General features: G+C 39.4%; 1 protein-coding gene and 1 pseudogene across 2 annotated transcripts in view; both read left to right on the top strand.

Annotated features, from left to right (window-relative positions):
- The window catches only part of SEPTIN11 (septin 11), an 87,995-nt gene that overhangs the window by 4,879 nt on the left and 55,250 nt on the right, over window positions 1–27,866 (top strand). The gene's annotated exons all lie outside the window — the stretch shown is intronic.
- On the top strand, window positions 469–641 carry LOC129501746 (mitochondrial import receptor subunit TOM5 homolog; annotated as a pseudogene).

Raw genomic sequence — 27,866 nt, 5'->3', positions numbered from 1 at the left:
AAAGAATTTGCTGGGTGATAAATCAAATTTGCATCATTGCAGGCCTGGTCCGAGGTAGAAATCCGGAGTCTGTTCTTTCATATGACTGGAATCCAGGCATTAGAACCATCTTTTTTTAGGATCTATGTCAGTGAGTGTGAATGCCTTACTCCAGTCAAAGGGTTCAGGAAGTTTACCTGGTGGATGCATTCTCTCCACCTGTTGAACCGTGACTTTATGGGATGGTGATGTGTTGATGGAAGGGGCAGGCTGAGGTGAAGAGGCTGGAAAGGCTTCATGCTCCAAAAAGATTATCTTTGGTACCCAACAAGAAGCAGCTTTGGTCATACCCCCCTCCTTTTTTTTCTTTCTTTCTTTTTTTTTTTTCATTTTAAAAATTGTTATAAAAATATACATAGCATAAAATATAAGCCTCTGAGAAGAGAAGAGCAGAGTGTGGGAGCTGGAGGCTGGAGAAGCAAAGCTGAGATGTTCCCAATTAAGGGCCTTGCGCAGAAGCTGGACCCTAAGGAGATGATGAAAGGAAAGGTGTATGAGGATGTGATCTCCACCATATGAACTTTCTTGTTTATGTGGCCCTTCTGTGAGTCACACCTTTTATCCTAAAGAAATTAGGATATAAAGAAGGGCATCACATGTGAATGCATGATTTGAAGAACCCAGTTACAATTTCTACTATCTGCAAATGAATGGGCCCAGAAAGATGTAAGGGATTCTTTGATTGAATGGATGTAAAAATTCTACTTGTTCAGAACAAATTTGGCTCTGGTAACTGACCTTCATAGCTAAAATTTAAAACTACTTGTGAAGTAAAGAGATTTTGTAGTGATAGTACACCCATATGTCTGTGATGTTCAGCCTCTGGGAATGTTGATATAATTGTAAGTAATGTCAAACTCCATTTTCTAGCACGTATTAATTACAAAGGAATTATGTCTGCAAAACCCAATAAAGTATACCTGTTCTGATAATTAAGTAACATTTACTTTGGGATGAATTTATGATTTTCTTCATAATTTATTCTTATAGAAGTAGAATCACAATAGTACAGATAGCTTAGAAATTGAAAAACAAAACAATCCTCAGCAACCTAAACACATCAGTAATTATGCTTAGCTTCCTAATCTATCTGCTTCATCAGATATTTTTTCCATCCTTTTCTCTTAGCAGATACTGAAGTTATGATGTTGAGTATTTGAGATGCCAAATACTGATCTCTGATGCTCTCTTTAGATTTCTCTGAAGGACGAGTAAGCAGTAGGAGGAGTGAGGAAGTGAAAGGATGAGTAAGGAAGGTGAGGTGGAAAAGTGTGCTAAGCCAAGGCGATAGCGTTTGCGAAGCTCTGGATGTGAGGCAGAGCCTCTTAAGGAAATCCAGCTATGACATCAGCACTCAGGGTTGAGTAGGGAAAGTGGACAGATGTGACTCTAGGCAGGTGGGGGGAGACCACATCATGCAGTGTATTCTTGACTGGGTGACGGGCACTGAGGTGGGCACTTGACGGGATGAGCACTGGGTGTTATTCTATATGCTGGCAAATTGAACACCAATAAAAAATAAATTTATAAAATAAAAAAACACAAAAAAGTGCATATTTTCTATGCAGTTTTTTTTTTTAAAGATTTTATTTATTTGTTTATTTGTTTCACACAGAGAGTGCACAAGCAGGGGAAGCAGCAGGCAGAGGAAGAGGGAGAAGCAGGACCCCAGGATCATGACCTAAGCCAAAGGCAGGCACTTAACCAACTGAGCCACCCAGGTGCCTCTCTACAGTTTTAAATTTAAAATATTTTATATCCTATCCACTCCTGTTCCCCAACTAAGGATAACTCCAGATTTTTGGAATTGATTGGTAGAAGATTTTGAAAGTCTGTTGAGTATGAATTCTTCAGGATTCAGTAGAATAGAGGGAAGATGAGAAAGGATAACTAATTCCTTTTATGACCAAATTGCACCCTTAAGAATAGAGGAAGTAAGTGAAGACTGAGGAAGCACACAAAGAGGAGGAGGGGTCCAGTGACATCTCTAGCATAGTCTTCTTTATTGAGGCCTTCATTGATGTAGAACTACAGATTCTTGTTTTCTAAAACATTGAAGCAACTGAGTCCTAAAGGGTAGGAATATGGCAGGACTCCTACCTTGGACTGCAAGTGTCAGTCAGTGTTCTCCATAAAGAAAATTAAAAATCCTTTGGATTCTGTGAAACTAGGAAAAAAGTCTGTTAAAAGCCAAGACCTAACACCTTTTTCATTATCTTCATCCCTTTGTGTATTGTTTTGATGTCAATATAAATTTTGTGAGTCTCATTAAGTGTGCCCATTACGTTTATTCAGACCTGCTGTTGAAAGAAAAAGGCTTAGCTCAAACCCTCTGTGCATAGAAAGTCTGCTCAGCATCTTGATTTTTTTTAATTTTTAAAAGATGAAAGAAATTGAAGACGACACAAAAGGAAAGATCTACCATGCTTATGGGTTGGAAGAATTAATATTGTCAAAACATCCATGCTACCCAAAACAATTTATAGATTCAATGCAATCCCTATCAAAATACCAATAGTGTTTGTCACAGAACTAGAATAAATCATCCTAAAAGTCGTATGGAATCACAAAAGACCCCAAATAGCCAGGACAGTCTTGAGAAAGAACAAAGCTGGGAGTATCACATTCTCACATTTCAAGATATACTGTGAAGATGTGGTAATTAAAACGTTATGGTACTGACACAAAAATAAGCACAGATTAATGGAACAGGATCAAGAACCAGAAGTAAACCCACATTTATATGGCCAATTAATCTACGACAAAGGAGACCAGAATATACAATGGGGAAAAAGCAGTCTTCTCAGTAAATGGTATTGGGAAAACCACAGCTATAGGCAAAAGAATGAGATTGGATCACTTTCTTATACAATACACAAAAATAAATTCAAAATGGATTAAGGGCTTGAATGAGAGACCTGAAACCGTTAAACTCTTTAAGGAAAACATCTTTTGTACATTGACCCTAGCAGCAGTATTCTAGATATGGCTCTTGAGACAAAGGAATTAAAAGCAAAAGTGAACTATTGGGACTACACCAAAATAAAAATTTTTTACGCAGTAAAGAAGACCATCAACAAAACTAAAAGATAACCTACTGAATGGCAACCTATTGCAAATGAAATAGCCAATAAGGGATTAATATCCAAATTATATAAAGAAATTATATAAAGAACTACACAACTCCACACCAAAAAAAAAAAAAAAAAAGTTCAAAAATGGGCAGAGGACCTGAAAAGATGTTTTTGAAAGAAGATAGGTAACAGACACATAAAAATATGCACAACATCATTAATCATAGGGAAATGCAAATCAAAACCACAATGAGGTATTACCTTACATCTTTCAAAACGGCTAGTATCAAGACAAGAAATAACAAGTATTGGCAAGGATGTAGAGAAAAAGGAACTTTCATGCACTGTTGGCAGGAATGTAAATTGGTGTGACCATTGTGGAAGTTCCTCAAAAAATTAAAAATACTGTATGATCAAGTAGTTTCATTACTGGATATTTACGCAAAGAAAATAAATAGAGTAATTCAAAAAGATACATGCACCCTTATGTTTATTGCAGCACTATTTGCAGTAGTCAAGATATGGAAACCACCTAGGTATCCATTGATAAATGGATAAAGAATGTGGCATATATATGTACAATGGAGTATTATTTAGCCATAAAAATGAGATCTTACTATTTTTGACAACAAGGATGGACTTCTAGGTATTATGCTGAGTGAAATAAGATACCGTATGATTTTACTTATATGGAATCTAAAAAAGACAAATGAACAAACAAAAAACTAAACAGTCATAAATACAAATTAGAGAACAAATGTGTTTGCCAGAGGGGCAGTGATGGGGGATGGACAAAATAGGTGAAGGAGACGTAAAGGGGCAAATTTCCAGTTACAGAGTGGATAGGTCACAGGGATGAAACCTGAAACAGGGATATGGCTAATAATACTGTAATGGTGTTGGGTGGTGACGGATGGTAATTATGCTTTTGGTAAGCATAGCTTAATGTATGGAGTCGTTGAATCACTATGTTGTGCACCTGAAACTAATATAGCATTGTAAGTCAACTATAATTCAGTTTAAAAAACCAAAAACCTTTGTGCACTGAAAGCCTTCTTGGTATCTTGATTTTTAAATTTCTATTTAAACTGTCAAGATATTCATCTCACTTTATACTTAAAATTCCCAAGAAGTGACATAGACAAGAAAACTGAGGAAAAGGGAGCTGACCTCTAATGTGGTACGGCCAATTACTGGGAGGCCTAGGTTTTAGAGCTAAGGTCTTATACCACCATATATACAGACCTACCATTTGTGTCTGTCTTTTAGACTAGGTTTTGCTTAGGTAATGCATTGGTCCCATATTTTGGTAGCTTACACAGCAAAGGTTTGTTTCTTACCCATAGTCTTTGTTCCATCCTTTGAGATCTCCATGCTGTGTTGACTCCAGGACCCAGGTAGGTCTGGACTTTGCTAGTTTGGTGGCAGAGGAAAAAGATACTGAACCCTGAAGCATCAAGTTCTTAGATGGATCACTTTGGTACAAACTTAATTGGCCAAAGTAAATTGGTCACTCCTAACTTCAACAAGATGAGGTGGATAATCCTTCTGCAAAGAGTAGCTGTGGCAGTCACTTGACCAGGCTTGAGGGCCATGGGATGAGGAAGTAAATCCTCTTCTAGAGAGGGCAGGAAACATTTTAAATAATAAGACTTCACCAAACCGTACTAGTTAGGGTATCTACTATAGAGGCAAGTTTCTTTATTATTATTTTTTAAATTGTTCCCAATCCATATGATTTTTCTCGCTCCCTTTGTCCATTAACTCTGATTCCAGTTGGACATAGTAGAATGGTAAGTGTGTGTGTTAAGCAGCCAGGATGAATTGAAGGCAGAGGATGTGATTATTCCTATTGTTCACTCACAGTGAGCTTCCAGTAGCATCCTCACTAAGTAAGGGATGGGTGGTGACCTTCTGAAAGACCTCTGTAGTTTTCTCTGGTGGCCCCAGCTCTGGGATTGTTTTGGGAAATGGTTTTGAGGCCATTAGGACTTCCAGCTGCTTGACAGAATTATTTCTCTTGGGATGCTTCCAAATCTGTCCTTTCCCGGCCCATCTGCCCCTAAATGCAGATGCATCAGATGGCACCTTTCTTTTCCTTGTTGTTTTCTCTCACTGAGAGGCAGTAGTACTATATCCCATTTTGGTTAAGAACATAGGCTCTGGAGCCAGACTGCTTGGGTTCTAGGGTATCAGCTCTGCCATTTAACCACCTTTGCAAGTTAGTTACCTTGTGCACCTCACATTCATCAGCTGTAAGACAATAATAGTACCTTCCTAAGATTTATAAGATTAAATAAGATGCACAAAGTGCTTGCAGTGATACATGGAACATTCATCCTCAATAAAAAAGAAATTAATATGGAAATAATAGTGTCTTTATACCAAAGACTGAGTTCCAAGCAGAACTGCCAACCCACTCCACCCCAGCAGGGAGTGAGCATTTGTCCCGTCTCTCACACACCTGAAACGCAGTGTTCCCTTTTTCTAATCAGAGCATACTTTGGAGGCACAGATCCAATAGACCCTCCCCTTGAAGCCTCAACTTGCCAATCCGTTTTTGGTTATTTTTCTTTTTCTGAATTCCTGCGGCAGTGATGCCCTGCAGCACCCATCTATCGCTCTAATAGTGTTCTGGAGTCTCTGCACCACCGCCACTTTCTTTAAATTCCTATTTAAATAAGAATGATCAAGTGTAGTAGGGAATATTAAAAAAAAAAATCTCATTTCCACAAGCATTTGTTCTGCTAGCCTCAACTATATTCATGAATTCTTAGCCTGTATTACCAGATATAAGGGAAGAGACTGTGTGGTACACTCCTCATTAATAAACATGTGGCTGAGTGAAAACTGATCCTTTGGGGAAGAGTTGTGCCAGTCCACTTCATCTCAGTCCACCTTTTTTTTTAAGATTTTATTTATTCATGAGAGACACAGAGAGAGAGGCAGAAACACAGGCAGAGGGAGAAGCAGGCTCCATGCAGGGAACCTGATGTGGGACTCCATCCCGGGACTCTGGGATCATGCCCTGAGCTGAAGGCAGACACCCAACCGCTGAGCCCCCCAGGCGTCCCCTCAGTCCACCTTTTGATTCAAACTGTTGCTATGTGAATTTCAGGCAAGTGTAGACCTCACAGCTTTCTGTTTCTCTGCTGTAGCCACCTGGGCTCTGTCTAGTTATTTTGACCTGTGTGCACATCTGGATGTCCAAGGGCATTTCCATCCCATGGGCCAACACTTGCCTGATGGAGGATGGAAGCTGGTGGACAAATACTTCTCCCTTTTGTAACTAACTTGGACAATTCAGAGGCACAATATATATGGCTCCTCAGAGGGTCCAATATGGTCCCCAGCCCCAGTCCGCACGGGTGATTAGCTCCATGTATATACATTTAAGATGGCTCTGCCTCTCTCTGTTTTATCCTCCTCAGTCCCAACTCCTCTTTTGGATCACTTCCTCAAAGAGCTGCATGTATGCAAGCCCTTGTCGGAGAACCCTGCATTTTGATGAAAACACCTTGTTTCCTGGTTCAAGGCTCTTTTACCTTATGTAAATGAGGGAGTGTGAATGTCACTTTGTAACATACCAAATTACTCTGGACTTAAAAAAATATATGCTGAGAACAAACTGATCTTTCTTTAATCAGAGTCTTATTATTTATCGGAGGGAAAACTTCAGACTGTTGTCAGAAGCTAGGTTCAGAAAAGAGAAAAACTGGATACATCATCTAATCTTTTCAATGATTTTCATTTCCGCTTCCTTGGAGTGGAACCCACACTGTCTCAGGATAGAAGTGCTTGTCTCTGAGTGTATAGCGCCTACTTTGTTGTGTACTTTGTTCGGTAACTTCTTTAGTGTACCCATTTCAAGTCAATTACATATCTTACAATCTAGAAACTAGGTACAGAGTGTATAGGGGAAATACGTTTTTGATATATGAATTGTAAACTTGGGCCAAGGCTTAAAACTATTTTTGAAAAAGAGAAATTTTGTGGCTTACACTGCATTGATTGGAAAAAATGAGGTAAAAATTTTTGAAGCAACTTTTAGTGAGGTAATAATGTTGAGCAATTAAAGGACCCAGATAAACTTTTAAGTATCTGCCTGAGAATTCTTCAGCTCATCTGAGTTGTTCAAATCATCTCTTCACTTTGAGCCTATCCCAGAAGCATTTCTTTCTTTCTTTCTTTTTTTTTTTTCTAGAGATTTTATTTATTCATGAGAGACAGAGACAAAGAGAGAGAGAGGCAGAGACACAGGCAGAGGGAGAAGCAGGTTCCATGCAAGGAGCCTGATGTGGGACTCGATCCCGGGTCTCCAGGATCAGGCCCTGGGCTGAAGGTGGTGCTAAACTGCTGAGCCACCTGGGCTCCCCCCCAGAAGCATTTCTGATAATGTAGGAGACATGCCTGGAAACACTACAGGCCAAACAGATTCATTGTTCAGTTTTCCCAAAATTTGTTACCTTTGCTCTCACTCTGAAGTTTGGTTTGACTTTTTGTAGGGGTGTGTAATATAGGACTGTACTTCCACCTGTTGGTATAATGTGATTGTTTATTACATACCTCTTTGTTTGCAAAACCTTTTCCAGTCTTTTTTTTTTTTAATTCCAAAATAAAGAGAGTAGGAGGAGAAAACTTAAACTCAATACCGAAATGTGTGATTTTTCCATTTCTCAAACTAAAGCTGGAATTATTTTTCAGATTTCTTCCCTTCCTTCTTTCCTTCCTTCCTTCTTTTCTTTTCTTGTCTTTAAATATACATTTGAGGGCACCTGGGTGGCTCAGTCCGTTAAACGTCTGCCTTTAGCTCAGGTCATGATCCCAAGGCCCTAGCATTAAGTCTCCTATCTGGCTCCCTGCTCAGCGGAGAGCCTGCTTCTCCCTCTCCCTCTGCCCCTCCCCCGGCTTGTGCTCTCTCTTGCTCTTAAATAAATCAATAAAATCTTTAATAAATAAATACACACATTTGGAATGTTGTTGCTAATTTGTCCATTCTCTTTGCCACCGAACTCATTGCACCCACTGCAGTGATGTCCTAACTGAAGTTGTACAATTCCATACATTTTTCCTGGGGATTAGATTTCAATGGGTAAACACTGATCTTCACAATTTTCTCATAGTTTGATTAGATACTAATCAACCCCTTCAGCTCCTCTTTGATGAATCATGACTCACACTTTCCCAAGATAAACAATAATGATCTTAAGATCAAGTCTTCTATTGATTATACAACCTTCTTTCCAAATGGAAATATCACTGCAGTCTGCAGAATAATGCTGTCAGAACTCTCTGAGATGATGGAAATGTTCTATTACTGCAGTGTCCAGTATGGTAGCCACCAGCTATATATGGCTATTAAACACTTGAAATGGGACTTGTGCAAGTATAGAATTTGATTTTTTTGTCTTGCTTAATTATAATTAATTTGTGTTTGAATGTAAATAGCTACATGTAGCTAGTGGCTACCATGTTGAATAGTGAGCTTTAAGAGTATGGTCTAAAAGTATTTATAATCTGGTATTTCTTTTTCGTTTTTTAGAAAACTTTTATTAAGAAAAATTCCAGGGATCCCTGGGTGGCGCAGCGGTTTAGCGCCTGCCTTTGGCCCAGGGCACGATCCTGGAGACCCGGGATCGAATCCCACGTCGGGCTCCCGGTGCATGGAGCCTGCTTCTCCCTCTGCCTGTGTCTCTGCCTCTCTCTCTCTGTGTGTGTGTGACTATCATAAATAAATAAAAATTTAAAAAAAAAAAAAAAAAAAAAAGAAAAATTCCAAACATTATACAAAAAGAGAAGGTATAATGAACCCTTCTATCCCATCACGTAGGCCGATCTTAGGTCATCTCTTTCCCTTTCTCTCTGACCTCTTCTCTCCCTACTCCAAATCCCCCAAATTGTTTTGTTTGTTTGTTTTTCAAGATTTCGTTTTTTAACTAATCTCTAAACCCAACTTGGAGCTTGAATTTACAACCCTAACATCAAGAGTTGCATGCTCTACCAACTGAGTCAGCCAACCACCCTGTTTGTTTATTTATTTATATAATTTTAGTAATCTCTGCCCCCAACATGGGGCTTGAATTTATAACCCTGAGATCAGGAGTTGCACACTCTTCCAACTGAGCCAGCCAGGTGCCCCTCAACCCCCAAATTTATTTTGAAGTAAATCCCAGGTACTATCTGATCTCATTTTAAGAGTTAAGCTGATGGGCAGCCCCGGTGGTTTAGCGGTTTAGTGCCGCATTCCGCCCAGGGCCTGATCCTGGAGACCCGGGATTGAGACCCGCGTCGGGCTCCCTGCATGGAGCCTGCTTCTCCCTCTGCCCCTCTCTCTCTCTCTCTCTCTCTCTGTCTCTAATAAATAAATAAAAAATCTTTAAAGAACTAAGCTGACAACCTGGGGGTTAGGAGGAGCATGGCATCAGGAAGAGGTATTCAGAGATCTTCCTGAAGTGGATTTGTGATTTAAAAAGAAAAAAATCCTTCAAGTGTATGGATGATAAAAGTTACGGTTTGACAGAGGTACGTAATGAGTATATAGATGAATAATATTCTATGTCTTTAAGATACGTCATCCCCATCATCATCATCATCATCATCATGAAATGCTAAGCATGAGCCCATAGATGGAACAGTTACTGTACCAAGCTTGCTTACATATGCTTTTATTGAACTTTTGAGTTCATGGATATTACTCTTCTAAGGTTTTATTTATTTATTCACGAGAGACACAGAGAGGCAGAAATACAGGCAGAGGGAGAAGCAGAAGCTCCTGGTGGGGAGCCCAATGTGGGACTTGATCCCTGGACTCTGGGATCATGCCCTGAGCCAAAAGCAGCCACTCAACCAGTGAGTCACCCAGGTGTCCCTAAACACTGAAACGTTCACATGCAGTATTTATCATTGAGCTTTATTTAATGCCAGCAGTGCTGGTAGAGTCATAGGATCTTTAACAGTGGAAAGCAAGCTGAGGGTCGTTTTTGGTTTTAGCCCAATCTCTTCAGAATGCCTAATCCCAGTAGCTTGCTCTGAGCTCCCTTTTAGTGGTCCAGCACTGTCATACCCACACTTGCCAGATCAGCTAATTGGCTGAGTTAAAATCTGCAGCATGAAGTCTCTCCTGCCTACTTTTTAAAATGGCAGACTTTTAGGGCCTCTTTTAGAGCAGACATGTTATTTCTAAGTCTATTTGAGGTATTATAGATATTCTTGTTGGAGAGAAATGTTTTTGTAATTAACATAAAATGTTCTCTTTTGAGAATTTATGTCTGTTACTTGTGTACATTATTGTGGAAAATGCTTACTTTCTGTGTTTTGTTTATGAAAGAAAGTTACCGTGTAGCAAGCACATTTTGGTCATGTAGACACATTGAAGGAAATAATGCTTGTATTGATGATATTTAAAAGTGCATTTTTTGTTCATAACATAAAGCAAGAATTGTTATTCTTTTGTAGTTGATTTAGGAGCTAATAATGATATTCTTCCTTATGATAGACTGCAGTATATGTATATTCTAAATTTGGAACTCTACTTAGGATTTCAAGGTTTAAGGGGAATGAATTTGTGATGGTAAAAGGTTCTTGTGTCATCAGAAATACTCCCAGGCCTTGGCTCAGCTGTTTTATTGATGGAAAAAGATGATATGCTTCAGAATAAGAGCTATTAGGAATTTCAGCAACGTTCTGAACAACTGCAAGCCTACTGTTGCAATAGGATGCCATTCCTTTCCCATGGTCAAGTCTCCAATAGAATCTGCCCTTTGTGTTCCTTGGACTTTTGTTAACCACATTCCTGGGAAGGAGGGAAGAGCAATGTCTCATCTTATCATCTACATTGCAGCTTAGTCCAACTTACTTTTTTTGCATGATTCCTAGAGATAGTGAATAGTTGGTTAATACCCTGCATGTTAACATTACTACAACTCAAGGTTTGTGCCATTTTTTGCAAATAATACTCCTGTGAAATGAGCTTTCTTATCTCCACATGACAAATATTTGAATCCACTTTAGGGCTACGAACAAGATTTAGGAAGACTTTCTGTTAAATCACATGCATTGTCCTCTTCATGAAGGGTAAAGACAACCTGTTAAGGCTTATAACAGAACTGTCACCTGATTAGGAAAATACAGGACCTATTTTCAGCAAAGAGGGTGAAATATTAGTATGAGTAGCAGGGTTTTTTTTAATTGTATTAAGTATAGATTTTGAAAAACTTCAAATTTAAACTCGGCAATGACACATCTTGAAAAAGAAAGTAAATTCATGTAATCTAGGCCTCAATTAATGATCACACTTTATTACAGTTAGAAAAATGCAGAACTTGATGTAGCCATCACATTAATAAGAAATAGAAGCTTATCTTATGTATTCTCTTTAAAATAGTTAATGAATGGCTTTTCACAGCTTTCAGTGGCCTGTTTGGTTCTGGATTGCTTTAGTTATGGCATGGTAAAATAGTAAGGTAAAATACCAAAGATGGTAACATAAACCATCTTTGACCAGAGTGAGCTTCATTATTTGGCTCATTTATTGGAGGGGAAAAAAAATACCAAAAAGACAACTCTCAGATTCTTTGGTTCAACCAGTGTAAATGGGCAAGCATGTGCCCCTTATCTCTGCCTGGCAAATGAGGACCTCAGCAGAACCAGAGTTTTCAGTTTTTCAGGAGAACATGGAATGGACATTTAGAGTTTGAGGTGAAATTTCCCCACCTAAAAATGTTGGCAGTAAAGTGAAATATTTTTAAAATACTGTGTGGGCCACATAAACATGTTCGTGGGCTATAACTGCCAACTTGTAATCTGATTTCCACTGAAAGTAATTCGTTTATTTTTCTTGTATTTGAATAAAGAAACCATTAACTCTTTTTTTTTTTTTGGTATGTCTTTTTAAATGCTTTAACATTTGAATGAATAAAGTGCTTTTTGTAGAAAATGTGCTTGTTTTTAAAACAGAAGTGAAGCCATTACTTGAACTCTGAAATGACAGTGTCTAGATTGTTGGAGGGGGGTATCAAAACTTGAAATTTGTTTCCTTAACAGGATATCTCCAAACAGGTTTGCACTGTAGGAGATCTGATTGGGAGAAGCAGGACCTTGTGTGAGTATTGAGGGCCCACAGCAGAGAGAGCAGGAGGCACTCCTGAGTGTATGGTGTTCAGTGCCAATGTCCCTCTGCAAAAACATGTGCTATATATAGTGTTTTTTTTTTTCTTTTTGGTTTAGGTCCAATGACAGTTAATGACTGTTCCTTACAGGCTGTGAAATTATTTATGAGTTTGACAGTAGGATGATGTAAAATACAAGTGGAGATAGGTAGAATACAGTCTGTGACCAAATCCCAATAAATTGTTAGTGCTAGAGCCAGGAGGGGCTTCAGAGGTCATCCAATCCAGGGCCTTCCTTTAAGATGAGGAAACTGAGGCCTAGGTTTCAGCTGAGGCTGAAAGTTCTCATTAACTCTTCCCTGCCCAGCCCTCTCCCTTCCTTCGCTCTCTTCTTCCTGCCTATAGGGAAATGTATCTGCCAGGAATTGGAGAGTCTCTCAGAAAAACAAAGAAGTCCGAGAACCTGTGTGGCTCAGTGGTTGAGCATCTGCCTTTGGCTCAGGGTGTGATCCCAGGGTCTTGGAATTGGGTCCCACATCAAGCTCCCTGGAGGGAGCCTGCTTCCACCTCTGCCTGTGTCTGTCTGTCTGTCTCTCTGTCTCTCATGAATAAATAAATACAAATCTTAAAAAAAAAAAAAAGATGTTTAGTAAACTGAATATTTAGAAAAGATCTTCCTGGAGCTTGATTTAGCTTGTCTTTGTTTTTTATTAATAAAATTTCTGTTACTTTTTTTTTTTTAAGATTTTATTTACTTATTTGAGAGCGAGAGATAGCGAGAGACAGCATGAGCAGGGAGAGAGGAAGAAGCAGGTTCTGTGTGACCAGGGAGCCTGAGTAGGGAGCTCGACTTGGGGCTCAATCCCAGGACCCCACAATCATGACTGGAGACAGATGCTTAACTGACTGAGTCACCCAGGCTCCCCCTATTGCTGTTTTATGAGTTTTTTTATTTTTTTATTTTTTTAAATTTTTATTTATGATAGTCACACACACACAGAGAGAGAGAGAGGAGAGAGAGAGAGAGAGAGGCAGAGACACAGGCAGAGGGAGAAGCAGGCTCCATGCACTGGGAGCCCGACGTGGGATTCGATCTAGGGTCTCCAGGATCGCACCCTGGGCCAAAGGCAGGCGCCAAACGACTGCGCCTCCCAGGGATCCTGTTTTATGAGTTTTGATATGCTTCTTTCCAAAAGCCTACTCTTCCATATTATTTTTTGGAAAGGAAAAAACCAGTTAGATATTTGACAGGAAAATGTAGCAATTTATTACCCTTCTGTAGAGTTTCATTGAACCACGTGAAATAGATGATTTCAGCTATTTCTAAAGTACAAAAATGTTAGTTTCATATGATTTAAGATCGTAGCTTGAGCAAAAGGGTTATGAGTACTGAGGTAGCTTCTTATTCTTCTAATGACATTGTTGGCATTTATGTGATCATTGACCATTCAGGCCTTCTCAATTTATCCTGCTCAAACATTGTTATGCTAGAGCATCTTTTTACTAAAACATGTGGAATTGAAAGCTCAATGTGCATACATGGAGCAGTCTTCCTTCCACTGGCTATGTTTGGCTTGAAAAAGCCTTCCTTGCCTTGAAGAAAAGATGACCGTGCTAAAGTCAGATGTTGGATTTGTTTCTGATTTTTCAGGCCAATGGAAGCAAGTTGGAATGGGCATGATTTTCATTCTCAGTCTTGGTCAACAGCACAGTAATTTGATACGCAGTTATATTAATATTAAACCCTGAATTGAGGATCTGTGACTCTTGAAAACATTGCCCTGTTATTGTAATTGAACCCTAATAGTGATTTGGGTGAGGGGTGAGAAGGAAGCTAATGAGCCCACAGAAAGAAATGTCGTAAACTTTACACCTTCCAGTTTTCTGAATTGAATCCACTGAATATTGGCTTTGTCAAAACAACTTCTGTAAAAGAAGTATCATTTTAGCATTTTGGAGATTCCGAAAATTAAGTATAAAATAAGAAGCATTTGCGCTTAACTATGATAGGGGAAAATTTATTTGAAGGATGTTATGACCTCTGAATCATATTTGAGACCCCTGACCAAATAAAATAAATCTTTTGATTTTAGGCATCATGGTAATTAATACTAAATATATGCATGCTCATTTTTCTTAAGAAATTAGAAAACAGAAATCCACTCTAAATCCAGTCAATTGGAGAAAGCCAAACTACAAAATTCCTGATTTGTAGAGATCTTAGTGCACCACAGCTGAATAAATAACAACTAAAGAGTCATCACAAACAGCAAGTTGGAAATGTGATTTTTCTGTACTACTTTGAACGAGGGGGGGTTAGTTAGAAATTCACTTCTGACATTTTAAACTCCTTTTGACTATTACTTTAAAATTTGAATGCTTTACTCCAGTTCTTAAAGAACTGTAGAACAGGGATCCCTGGGTGGCGCAGCGGTTTGGCGCCTGCCTTTGGCCCAGGGCGTGATCCTGGAGACCCGGGATCGAATCCCACATCGGGCTCCCGGTGCATGGAGCCTGCTTCTCCCTCTGCCTGTGTCTCTGCCTCTCTCTCTCTCATTCTATGTGACTATCATAAATAAATAAAAATTAAAAAAAAATTAAAAAAAAAAAGAACTGTAGAACTAAACTGTAGAACTCAAGGGCCTTTTTATTGGGATAAAAGGTTTTCCAAAGGAAAAAAGTATGAGACAGGCTGAATCTGTTTTCTCCTCTCTTAATTTATTTCGGCAAAAATGCCTTTCCCTACTCCTCTGTTCAGGATGAAGACTCACAGTCCCCAGGATGGCATGTATGTCTCTCCATGATTTGATGCCTTTCTTTCCATAATCCGCAGTAGGCACCATACATCCCCTTCTTTCACACTCTGCCTTTGCACCTCATGTCAATGCCTTTCTCCTGGCCTCTTCCCACCTTCTGCAGCTACTCATCCTTAAGTTTTTACAGGCCTCTTTGCTTCCCGCCACGCCTGGGCATAGTTCAGAGAACTATCTTCTTGAATTCCCATTTATCTTAGGCTCTTAGAATAAGCAATACCTTGTAGAACTATAATAGTGTTCATGCCTTATTCATTTTTGTATTGTATATCCAGCAAAGAATGGTGCCTGTCAAAAGGAGTTCCTCAATAAATGTATAAAAAATAACTGCTGGCCCAAGTTTCTGCATGTGTAGAGGACTTTATCAGTAAAAATAATTGGCATAACATCCTAGAAGGAGATTACAGAACAAAGAATTTAATGATCTGCTAAATTTCCCCAGGAATTCTTAGCATTATTTGATGGTTTACAGAGGGAGCTTTGGAGGGCTGAGAGATGGACACAAATGCAGTGGGGCTGAAGATTTAATTTTCATTTTATCTGTTTCTTGTCTCAGTCCAAGCTTTCTCAGCCTGAGGTTGTTCAGACCATAAGAACTGGAGTTGACAGAGCATAAGATTATTTGCTCCTTTTCATCAGAAAATATTGTAGAGTGACCAGGTGAGGCAGCCTCAGGAAATGGTAAAGGTAGTTCACGTTGTAGTTCTCTTTAATGCTGTATTCAACACCTTCCCTGGGCTTATTTTTCCTAATTATTGAAATTATGTGTGGCAACGACCCCTATGTGTGGAAATTAGTGTGCTGCTTTCAGTATTTTCATTACTTAAAATCTTTCAGAGAACTCCGAACATGCTTGGTGAAAATACTATAAATTATAACATGAGAAGTGGTTTTTCGTAGGTATCCTGTGGAAGTGAGGGTACAGCATTCAGGGCAAGAATAAATAAATAAATATATTATTTATTTATTTATTTATTTATTTTAAGAATAAATATTTAGAATATTTTTAGAAGTTTATGTATGATATATAGATCTCACATAAACATACTCAGTTGTTAGCAAAATTAACATTAAATTGGTAGAGAAAAACATTTTAAATATTGTCTACTATGAAAATTGCTTAAAATGGGCAAGACTATACCAGGGGCTTTCTATTATATCAGTTGAAACTATAGCAAGCCTGTAATATAGATAGTATCCCTATTTTACAATTAAAGAAAAAGAGACTTAACCTGCCTCAAGTCATTCAGCCCAAAAGTTGCAGAGCTGCAATTTTTTACTCCGGGTTGACCTGCAGCCAATGGTTAGAACACTGTTCCATGCTGCTTTATGTTTTTTGTTTTTGTTTTTGTTTTTGCTTTATGTTTTATATTGATTTCAGAGATACTTTTTTTCAAGCCTGTCACTGAAGATATTGATATTTAAAGATTAAATCTAAAAACGGCACCAGAGACTTCATGCATCCCTGCCTGAGGTGTGTGTTGGTGAAAGGTAACACAAATTATTCTTAAAACTTGTCATTTTATGCATTGTTCTAGAACAGAATATTGAAGTTAGTTATTTTAGCTGAATATTCCTTAATTATGATCATTGAATCTTGTCTGCAGGTAGCACAACACTTGTGAATATACTAAGACTTTTATGACCTTTTTAGAACAGTATAGTATTTGCTTGGGAGAGTGGGGAAAAGAAATCACCTTGACAGGGATGTGACCTTGGGGCTATTCAGTGATAACAGTGCTCATCTTATTCAGTGATAACATTTCGCATCTTAAAAGAATATTGGAATAAGCCAGTGAGAGTGTGGGTATGAAAAGCCAAGTTGTTTCAGTGCCTCTTTTCTGTCCAGCTTTACATGATCTTTAAAAAAGACTTTTAAAATATAGGGATGTAAATTACTTTTCTGAAGTCATAATTCTTAAGATGGTCAGTGGCTCTGCAAGATACAACAAACTTTAGGTGGTTATGATATCTCACTACCATGATGATGGTGTGGTTGGACATCTTTTAATGTAGTCATTAGCCGTTTGTACTTATTTTACTATCAATAACCTATTCACATCCTTGCTCTTCCTTCATTTCCAACCCCTAGCTGGGCTATTTCTGTCTATCTTGTTGACATTCATCCTTTTATATGTGCAAATAATCTTCTCCCAGTCTGCCATGTGTCTTTACTTTTGTTTTTGGTGTTTTGTACAGAAGCTTTAAGTGTGCCATCTTCTTTTTGGTTTGTATTTTGGGTCTTAAGATTTTTTTTTTTTAAATTTATGATAGTCACAGAGAGAGAGAGAGAGAGAGAGAGAGAGAGAGGCAGAGACACAGGCAGAGGGAGAAGCAGGCTCCATGCACCGGGAGCACAACGTGGGATTTGATCCCAGGTCTCCAGGATCGCGCCCTGGACCAAAGGCAGGCGCTAAACCGCTGCGCCACCCAGGGATCCCATGTATTTTGGGTCTTGTTTTAGAAATCTAGTTCACTCTTCACTGAAGTTCATTTAATTATGGTTAACAACTGCTTTTGTCTTTTGCTCAGTGGTTAGAGGGGACAAGAATGTAGCAACTGTTATGAAACAGAGTCCATTCATCCAGTGTGAGATGTCCTGAAATAATAAATTAGAAACAACTCAAAGAGGAGACAGAAAGAGAAGAGCCTGGAACCCAGGACACGAAAAATAACAGAGCTCAAGAATCCAGCCTTTTTTGGAGATGCGGACATTCAGTGCTCTGTGACTTGAAGAAACTTTTATGAGATAATTAACACCTAACTTGTAATTAGCAGTTGAGTACACAGTGAACTAGAGCTAGATGGAGGAACAAGCAGAGGAGCTTGGGTTAGTGATGGGGTCTTTAAGTTAAATGGTTGTTTTTGGCGGGGGTGGGGGAGAGTGGAGAAATCCCCTTTTAACACTCCTTTCAAATGGGTTATTTGCAGGTTTATAGATTAAAGTTCTCTTAGTAATAATATAATAATACTAATAATACTAATATTGTCACTGTGTTCAGGCACTGTGCCTAAGCACTTTATGTGCATTATCTCATTTAGTCAAACTTATATGTATGCTACTTTACAGAAGAAAAACAGGCTCTAGAAGGTTAAATAACTTGCCCAATGTCACACAGCTAGTAAGTAAAATGGTATCAAGATTTGAATTCAAATATTTCTGAACTCCAAGCCTTCCAAATGTGATTGTTATGCATTTTTTAAAACTAAAAAAGGTTTTGGGAAGATACTATATGATGAGTCCTTGAAGTTGATGATTGTGCCTGTTCTACTTGAAAATCAAGTTCTCTCAAGATCTGTTGTCCTGCCCTTGCATTAGTTGCTCTTACTTGGAGAAGTTTTTGTAGGACTTCACTACTTGAAGTCTTTATTTTTCATTTTATTATTTTTTAAGTAGGCTCCACACCCAGCGTGGAGCCCAGGGCAGGGCTTGAACTCATGACCCTGAGATCAAGGCCTGAGCTGAGATCAAGAGTCGGGTGCCTACTTGGGTGGCTTAGCCAGTTAAGTGTCCACTCAGGTCATCATCCCAGGGTCCTGGGATTGAGCCCCAAGTGGGATCCCCTGCTCAGCGAGGAGCCTGCCTCTTCCTCCCCTGCTGCCTCTCCCCTGACTTGTGGTCTCTCTCTTTCCTTCTCTCTGTTGAATGAATGAATGAATGAATGAATGACTTGGGCATTTAACTGAGACATCTAGGTGTCCCACTATTTGAAACCTTTATTTTTATTTTTTTTAAAGATTTTTTTTATTTGGGGATCCCTGGGTGGCTCAGCGGTTTGGCGCCTGCCTTTGGCCCAGGGCACGATCCTGGAGACCCGGGATCGAATCCCACATCGGGCTCCCTGCATGGGGCCTGCTTCTCCCTCTGCCTGTGTCTCTGCCTCTCTCTCTCTCTCTGTGTGACTATCATGAATAAATAAATAAATAAAATCTTAAAAAAAAAAGATTTATTCTTGAGACACACACACACACACACACACACACACAGAGGCAGAGACACAGGCAGAGCAAGAAACAGGCTCCATGCAGGGAGCCCGATGTGGGACTCGATCCCGGGACCCCAGGATCAGGCCTTGGGCCAAAGGCAGGTGCTAAACCGCTGAGCCACCCAGGGATCCCTATTTGAAACCTTTAAAAACAAATCAAAGTTCCACTTTTCTGCCCTGGCTTTGCTACCTTCTGTCCAAGTGAGGAGTGGGCCAGTCTCCTTCTAAGCTGTGGCCTCGCTTTCTGTACCCTTCACTCAGTCAGGTCACAGGCAAGCCTCCATATTGCTGTGGTGCAAGGGGATTGGATGGACTTTGTTGCTGTGGCTTTATGAGATGCATACATGTGTGTGAGGCAGCCACACAGAGCATGCATGAGGGAAGCAGCCCCCTTACTGGTGCTTAGAGCATGACTATCTTCCCAGGACTTCTCTATCAACAGTTAACTCCCCAACTTGGCATGTTTTTTGTCAGACTATCTTAAACCTAACCTTCCCACTTCAGTGGAAATGTGACATGTATCAAGCAAACAGGGCAGAAACCAAAATTTGTTTATATGGAAGAAATGCTGAGGTAAATCACTGAAATAATTAAATAGTGATAAAGCATGTTTAAAAATTCTGGCTTCATTACTTACTTTGGCTCTGAGACTTTGGGCAAGTTTCTTTATATCTCTGTGACTTAATTTCCACATCTGTGAAATGCAGATAATAGTATCTTTCTTATAGGCTTTGAGGATGCATAATACTTTAATGCAAGTAAAGTAGTGTCCAAGATATAAACAACTGTATGAATGTTAGCAAGTTTTATAGGTTTAAAGCAATAAGCCACTACTTCTGGAGTGGGGTCCTTGCACTGTTCCAGTACACTTCATGGACATCTTTTATTCTTATCTCTGCTAGTTTGGGTGAATTGATAGTACTTTTACCTCCTCTTGTAGATAAAGGCATTTCTTGAGGTTTCTAGAGAAGTAGGGTTTATTTGAGCCCCAGGAATACTACTTCTGGTTTTGGGTCTCTGTTTTCACCATGGCCATGTTTTTTTGATCACTCAGATGTAGTCTGCCCATTTAAGCCTTAAGAATTGGGTTCTCTCTCCTTTAATATTGGTGGTGGTTACACCTTCTACCCAGTAGGTAAAGTCTGTATTAAAACATCCTGGATGTCACATGTTGACGCTCCCTACTTCCTCTTCCTTTTTAAAATTAGCCCTTAGCTGTGGTGCTTGTCAACAGTTTACAGCTCAGTAACCCATGTTGATCACTGACATTCTGCCACACACTGTCCTAGATGCTGTGGAGACAAAATGAGCACCACTTCAGGTTTTTGTTGCTCGGGCTTTCACAGAGTGTTTGAGCAGGAAGGATTTTAAAAGAAATAATCTCATCCAGCTCTTTCATTTTACAGAGAAGGAAGCCAAGACCCGGGAGAGTAAGTGACCTGCTTTAGCCCGTAGACTCAGAACTGGAGCCAAATTCCCTGACTTTTGCTTATACTACAAATCCAAGGACAGTAGAACTGAGGCATTCTAGATAGGTAGTTTGTCAGCAGATTCTTTGGTGGTTTCTAGTTCCCCAGTGGAGAAAACCTAAATCCCCTTCCAGTCTCTTATGTCATGTTTAGGATGCTGGTCACCCACTGATTTATGATGCAAAATATATCAATAGTTTCAGAGCTGGGTTGCAGATCCTATGAATTGAGTTTAACTTAGGTCCTTTAACTTAGGTCCTTAGGTCTAAATGTGCACTTAGACATTTATAGGCAGCCACCATTTGTAAAAAATGTGAGCCCTTGTAAAAGTCTTATGTAACATAGGTTGGGTTACCATTGGCTCTGCCTGTGTATGCCCCTCTCTCTAGCCTGCAGAATTAAGAGTAACCAGTGACTTAGAGACAGCACAGAACACCATTTGGAAGCTCTCTCTGCCATACCAAAGTACTTACTGGGACAATGTCAGTTTGGGACATTTTGGGTAGTTGGTATACTTTACAAAAGAAAGTATGTCCCATAGCCATTCCCAAGGGGTTTTTGTTACATCAATCTATTTTTTTTTTTTAGTTTTAACAATGTTTACTTATTAAAAATAACAATAATCACATTCTATGGTTTTATGAAATGTAATCACATTTTTCAAAGAAAAAAATTAATGAGATGCATTGTTTTACTTTTTTGCAGCTCTTTTTAATGTCTGACTTAATTAAAAAAATAAAAAATAATAAAAAATAAAAAATAATAAAAAAATAATGTCTGACTTAATAAAAGACAGCTGGGTCTTCAGATCTGCTTTTCATTTTATTTAATGGTCTATATTGTTTTGGTTGAAGTACACAAAGATCTAGCCTCACACATAGATAGTTAGAAAAGGAAGAACTTACATACACCTAATAGGTTCCTGGAGAGGCCTCAGCAAACCTCTGACCATACTTTGATCCTTTAAAGTAACTCTCCTAGGGCACTTGTGTGGCTCAGTGGTTAACAGTCTGCCTTTGGCTCAGCTTATGATCCTGGGGTCCTGGGATCTAGTCCTGCATCAGGCTCCCTACAGGGAGCCTGCTTTTCCCTCTGCCTATGACTCTGCCTTTCTCTCTGTCTCTCATGAATGAATGAATGAATGAATGAATGAATAAATAAATAAATAAATAAATAAATAAATAAATAATCTTAAAAAAAGAATAAGGTAACTCTCCTAGTCTCTGTCTCCCCATTCATTCCCCTGTAGTGAAGAGCATTGGGTTTCCTGATAGGTGGCGTGTAGGAGGAAGTGGGCACTTCTATTATTTTGAAGTTAGGACTCTTAGTGAGTGTGCTGAGGGGGTATAGAAGTTAATACTGTAAAGAAAAACAAGAAAATGACTTAATGCAAATAAGGGTAGTGTTTTCGTCTGGTGGTGGACATGAGAGACAGGGGTGCCATCATGTAAAGTACCATAGAGCATCAAAACTTTCAATAATCTGGGGCAGCCCGGGTGGCTCAGCGGTTTGGCGCTGCCTTCGGCCCAGGGCCTGATCCTGGAGACCTGGGATCGAGTCCCACATCGGGTTCCCTGCATGGAGCCTGCTTCTCCCTCTGCCTGTGTCTCTGCCTCTCTCTCTCTGCATCTCTCATGAATAAATAAATAAAATCTTAAAAAAAAAAACTTTCAATAATCTTCAGTTACTTGGGCTAGGTACTGGGTGTACCAGTGTTTGTTATATTTTCTTTACATGGTAAGGGTATGTTACAGACATATTTAAAGAAAGCTCTGGTTTCTAGTACCAAGGAAGCCAATGAATCTGTTCTTTTTCTCATTTAATCCTTTCTTTTTTTTTCTTTTCTTTTTCTTTTTTTTTTTTTTTTTTGCATGGATCTTCTGATTTGTTCTAGGTCTAAAAAATACCTGTTTGGATACATGAATTATAACTATATCCATCAGTCTTTTTTCACTTCCTGTACAAGGTATTAACACAAGGCCTAAGGCTTATCATTCTCTCATTGTGTGAATAAACAAAATTAGAGATTCTCAAGCTGAAATAGGGGGCTAGAATCCTGAGCTCTCTTGATGTGGGAATGGTATGACAAAAGCCTCCCACTGCTTTGAGCCTTTGGTGTCTCATTAATACAGGTCCACAAAGGCTGGTTAGTTTTGCTTTCTGCTAGAAAATAGGCTGGTTTTGTGGTTTCAAAACTATACTAAGGTTGTACTTCTTGGAGAAGGCAACCCACTATTTGACTTGCATTAGGATCCATCCCTCTGTTGTATCTTCACATTTGGCTTCAATATTTTATACTTGTTTTGGTGATTGAATACTTGTAGTAAGGTTTTATTTGAAGCCTGATAGTTACTCTAATGTAGGCACTGGCAACTTTTCTTCTCTTACCACATTGTGAGTTACAGAGTCCCATAATTTAAGAAGTAGACATTATTCATATACTCTTCCTCAACCACTCCTCTCCTCTTATCTATCTGTGTTATAGATGATGAAACTGAAGCCCAGGGGAATGGTAGTATATGTCATTTAAAGTAGATCCTACCTGGAATAGAGCTGGAAGCCTTCGAGGATTTTTAGCTTTGGAATGTAATGGCTAAAGGAGTTTTATATGTGTGTGTGCTTATTTGCTTTAAGATGGATTAGTGGAGCTGCACAATATAATATGGAATTAGGTGGAGAGGAGAGTATTCTGAAGGCAGCATATTGGATGAGAGAGAAATTTAGACCATAGGAAAAATTCAGGAGAAAGCCAACTACTAGTTTTTATTGGAGGAGAAGAAAATGGTATTCAATAATATGTAACTTCAGATTTATTGAAGTTTGATTTTTAGATGGCTTTGCCATTTGTTGCCCACGCAAAAATATTATTGCCTAAATAGGTGAAATCTGAATATGGTTTCCATGGGCCTGAGTAAACTGTTTGTAATTGCCTCATAGATTGTTAAGGAAAAAAAAATGCGTATTTGTGTCAGTACCACAGTGGCCTGGTAATTTGAACATTTGCACAAACTGTAAGCTGCAGAAGTTCATGTAAAGGAATGTGACTGCAAGTAAAATGCCTTTAGAGATGGGAGTCTGAATACATATTACAATAAATGAAACAACATAAGTGAAATTGCCAAGTAATGCCTTGCTCATTTGTGAGCTTTAGGGTGAGCTTTAGGATTAGGAATGTTAGTCACCCTGAGGGTGACAATATTACTAGTTTGAAAAGGTCTAGTTTGTAATATAAACTCAGAAGAAGTGGATAATGGTGCTCCATCTGTATATCAACAGATACTTATTTTCTCTTTAGTCTTAGAGTTGTGGGTGATAAACCTCTTTTTTTTTTTTAATTTATGATAGTCATACAGACACAGAGAGAGAGGCAGAGACACAGGCAGAGGGAGAAGCAGGCTCCATGCACTGGGAGCCTGACGTGGGATTCGATCCCGGGTCTCGAGGATCGCGCCCTGGGCCAAAGGCAGGCGCCAAACCGCTGCGCCACCCAGGGATCCCGGTGATAAATCTCTTTAAACCTTCTCCTCTAGACAGGATGAGGTCATGAATCTGGAGATATCTTCTCATCTCAAGGTGCATTTGTTAATTTGTTTAGCAGAATTAAGTTGATAAAATGGCTTGCCAGTTCCTTGCACACAGTAGGCAGGGGTACAGAAAATATTTCTTCTTCTCTAGCCCTTACTACTGGAAATTTTAGGGGAAACACAACTGTATTTGTCTTTGCTCCTCAGTGGTATGTGAATCGCTAAGGCAGAAGTGAGGATACTTGATGCTTTAGTCATGTGGTTTTAATTAGGACAGCCACTGCCTTTCTTACTCTTCTATCTGATGCATGCATGTTCTTTGTATCTTCTGTAAGAGCTTTGGTTGAGTTTTCTTTGTGACTGGTTTTCCTAGCCCTGCCAGAGAGAAATAAGAAAAGAGGCTTGATATGTTTGCTTTTTAGATGAGCCAGTGAGTATTGTCGGCTGCTCAGCTTTAGTCTATAATCTTTAGGTTAGACATGTTCCTTCTGTGTGAGAAGTAAGGAAGTCAATTTGGGCAGTTGGTGGTAGAAGTGCACCTCTTAGACTCTTCCTTTCTCTTGCTTGTTTCCACACTCCCCTTAGCCTCTACTTTCCTTGCATCCTCCCACATGGCAGCCTAGGGTTGGTGTGCGTGGCAGAGCTTCTAGTATTTCTGGCCTTGGGAGATGGTGACTTCGGTAGTGCAATGCACTTGTGGAAGCTGTGGATGTACCCCGATGGCCAAGACACACCTGTCACTCTGGTGTATACCAGATTGACCAGGCCTTGTTAATGTTGTAGCATACGCTTTGGAGGCAGCCACTTTACCCATGAACCACTGATGTGTGCTGCATGACCCTGAGCAGCTCAGTCTCTGAGTTTCAACTCTAAAATGGGAATAGTAATAGTACATACCTCAGAAGTGATGATAAGTCAGATCAATGTAAAGTATCCAGGTTGATGCCTGACATATGCATATAAATATATATAGAGAGAGTGTGAGAGCATACACAAGTGCTTTATAAGTGTTAACTTTAACCTTAGCAGAATAATTATGTCCTGAGAGCAAGAGCCTCTGTGATTTTTGACCTCAAACTAGGCACAATTGCTTGCCTCTGGTATTGGGAAGTGACCATACTGAGGCATGCAGCTGAAGCATTAATTCTCCATTTTCCAATGACCTCTGAAACCTCATCTCTTCCATCAAACATATCTTGAGGCTTTTAGCCCATAATAATGCCACTCTTCTATGGCAGTTATTTTTTGTTGAAGGAGGCAGAGGAAGACTGTTAACTGTGTGAGAACTGAGTCTCTGTATTCATTCACCCTAAATATACAGCACTGGCACACGTGACCTTGCGGTAGGGTTCAATGTAAGATGGGCAAGACAGGTTTCCTGTCCTTAAAGAAATCCACATTCTTCTGGGGGCTGGACCAGTGGAAAGCTAAGTGTAGAAGTGTAGTGCCAAATGCTGCATGTGATGAGTGGTCCAAACACAGTGAATTAAACACTTATAACATAGAGAACAATGGTGTGTAATTCAAGAACCAGGGAAAGCTTAATGCAGAAGAGGAATTTTTGCCTGGAATTTTAAGGATGAGAAGGATTTGATGGGTAGAATTGAGGAGGGAAACATTCTCTGTGCAGAGGTGGGTGTGCTTCGAAAAGAAGTGGTCCAGCTTTAGGTGTTGGTGGTAATGGACTTACCATCTGGCAGAGGAATTTTTGCCTGGAATTTTAAGGATGAGAAGGATTTGATGGGTAGAATTGAGGAGGGAAACATTCTCTGTGCAGAGGTGGGTGTGCTTCGAAAAGAAGTGGTCCAGCTTTAGGTGTTGGTGGTAATGGACTTACCATCTGAATGAATACTGGTTCTGTCATTTAATAGAGCTTTGATTTATTTCCTCATCTATAAAATGGAGCCAATAATATCTATTTCACAGGGTTATTAGGATTAAGTGGAGATTTTTTTTAAAGATTTATTTATTATTTGAAAGAGTGCGTGTGCATGCGAAGATAAGGGAGGGGGAGAGGGAGAAGGAGAGAGGGAGAGAGACAGAGTCCTTTAAAGATTCACTACTGAGTGCAAAGCCTGACCAGGGCTAGATCCCAGGACCTTGAGATCATGACCTGAGCCAAAATCAAGAGTTGTCCACTTAACTGACTGAGCCTCCAGGTACCCCAATGGGAAGATTTTATATAAAGGTCCAGGTATTGTATGCGGCACAGAAGCATCCAGTGAACCATTATTTATGTAGAGGGTTGTAGAAGGAGGAAAATACTGAAATGCTCAAAGAAGAGACCACACATGGTAGTCTCAGAGTATCTTGTTTTTGCTAAACCACACTTAGCATTGCAGTCTTTACATAAATCTTCAGCTATTGCTTCTTGGTTGATCGATCAAGGGAAATATTACCCCCTCCCCCCCTTTCTTAGTTTCCTGGCTAAGAAAGTGGTAGAGCCTGTTCCCTCTTTTTGCTGCTCTGAGTATTTTAACCTCCATTATTCAGGTACTTCAGGCAACTTTGATTTGATACCTTTAAAAGATATCATCTCTGTCTGCCTGTGTCTCTGCCTCTCTGTGTGTGTGTGTGTGTGTGTGTGTCTCTCATGAAAAAAATAAATAAAATCTTTTAAAAAAATAAAAAAATAAAAGATATCGATCTACTTTTCTACCTTGAGCCCAGAATATGAAGTACATTTATTAATGCTTTACTCTCCATAAGGAGTGAAGCCTCACTAATAATTAGTGATTATTCTTTGATGTTTTTGTGCATGTGAGTAGCCAGATGACTTGTGGCTGTCACATTAGCTTCCAAATTATTAATACCTGGGCTAAAGAGTTTGTAGGTAGTTGGCTTGAGCAGGCATTTTGGGGAAAGATGCCAAGCCTGGTTTCCCTACATTGGTGGTTGCAGCTACCACAATGCACAAAACCCATTCTTGGTAATAACCAACCTCACTATGTACAGTTGGTGCAATTGTGGCAAAAGGGGTTTAACTCTGTGTAGCCATGATTATAGTAAGATATATGGTCTGACCCTGTTTATGTGGGAGGGATTTGAGCCTTGGATTTTTCTCAAATCCAAATGGCCAAAGTTGCTTTTCTAGCTTTTGCCCGTATAAAGATCACTTTCCACCCTTCCCCCTTGCCTTTCATTTCACTATGTGAATAATAATTATTCTAATGAACCATTAGGCTTTGGAAGAGTTTAAAGGCAACTACTTGGATTGATGCCTAAGACTTTCTTTTACACTGGATCCCATTTAACTTTCTCAGTTTCTTCTTCATACGGAATATATGAATTACAGCCAAGCTATAATTTTTCAAGTTTGGATTTCAGCTTAATGCCTCCCTGTAATCATGCTATGTCAGAAACCTATTCCCATTCACATATCCCCTAATTTTTAATCTGTTAATCTAGGAGCATTGAGATGGAACCTGACACCATCTCAGTGAGAAATCTGGGCTGTAGACCCAAACCCTTTGTACTTTGTGGGAACAACATGCAAGAATATGCAGCCTCTGCTTTTTGCTGCACATATTATTTTTAAGAGCTAATGGGATTTTATAACAGATTTTGTATGTAGTATCCTCCTTGGGTTTTACTTGATTATTCAGAAATACCGTGATAATAATGATAATGAAAATGCCTCTTTAAGAGACAGTGGAGGGGGTAGAGGGGACTGTGGGAACATTCTTCTGTGGCAGCATGTGAAAAGAAGGTTTGTTTTGCATTAGTTGATCAAGACAAGAGAGCCAGCATCCAGAACCATCCATCAATAGCAAACCTTTGAGAGTAGAGGAAAGTCATAATCCCTTGGGTCTACTTTCCTAAGCACACCAATATGTATGGGAAAACCCTTAAAC

This window comes from Nyctereutes procyonoides, unplaced genomic scaffold, assembly GCF_905146905.1.
Source record: "Nyctereutes procyonoides isolate TBG_1078 unplaced genomic scaffold, NYPRO_anot_genome, whole genome shotgun sequence".
NCBI classification, from domain to species: Eukaryota; Metazoa; Chordata; class Mammalia; order Carnivora; family Canidae; genus Nyctereutes; species Nyctereutes procyonoides.
This window is presented reverse-complemented; position numbering and strand designations above follow the sequence as displayed.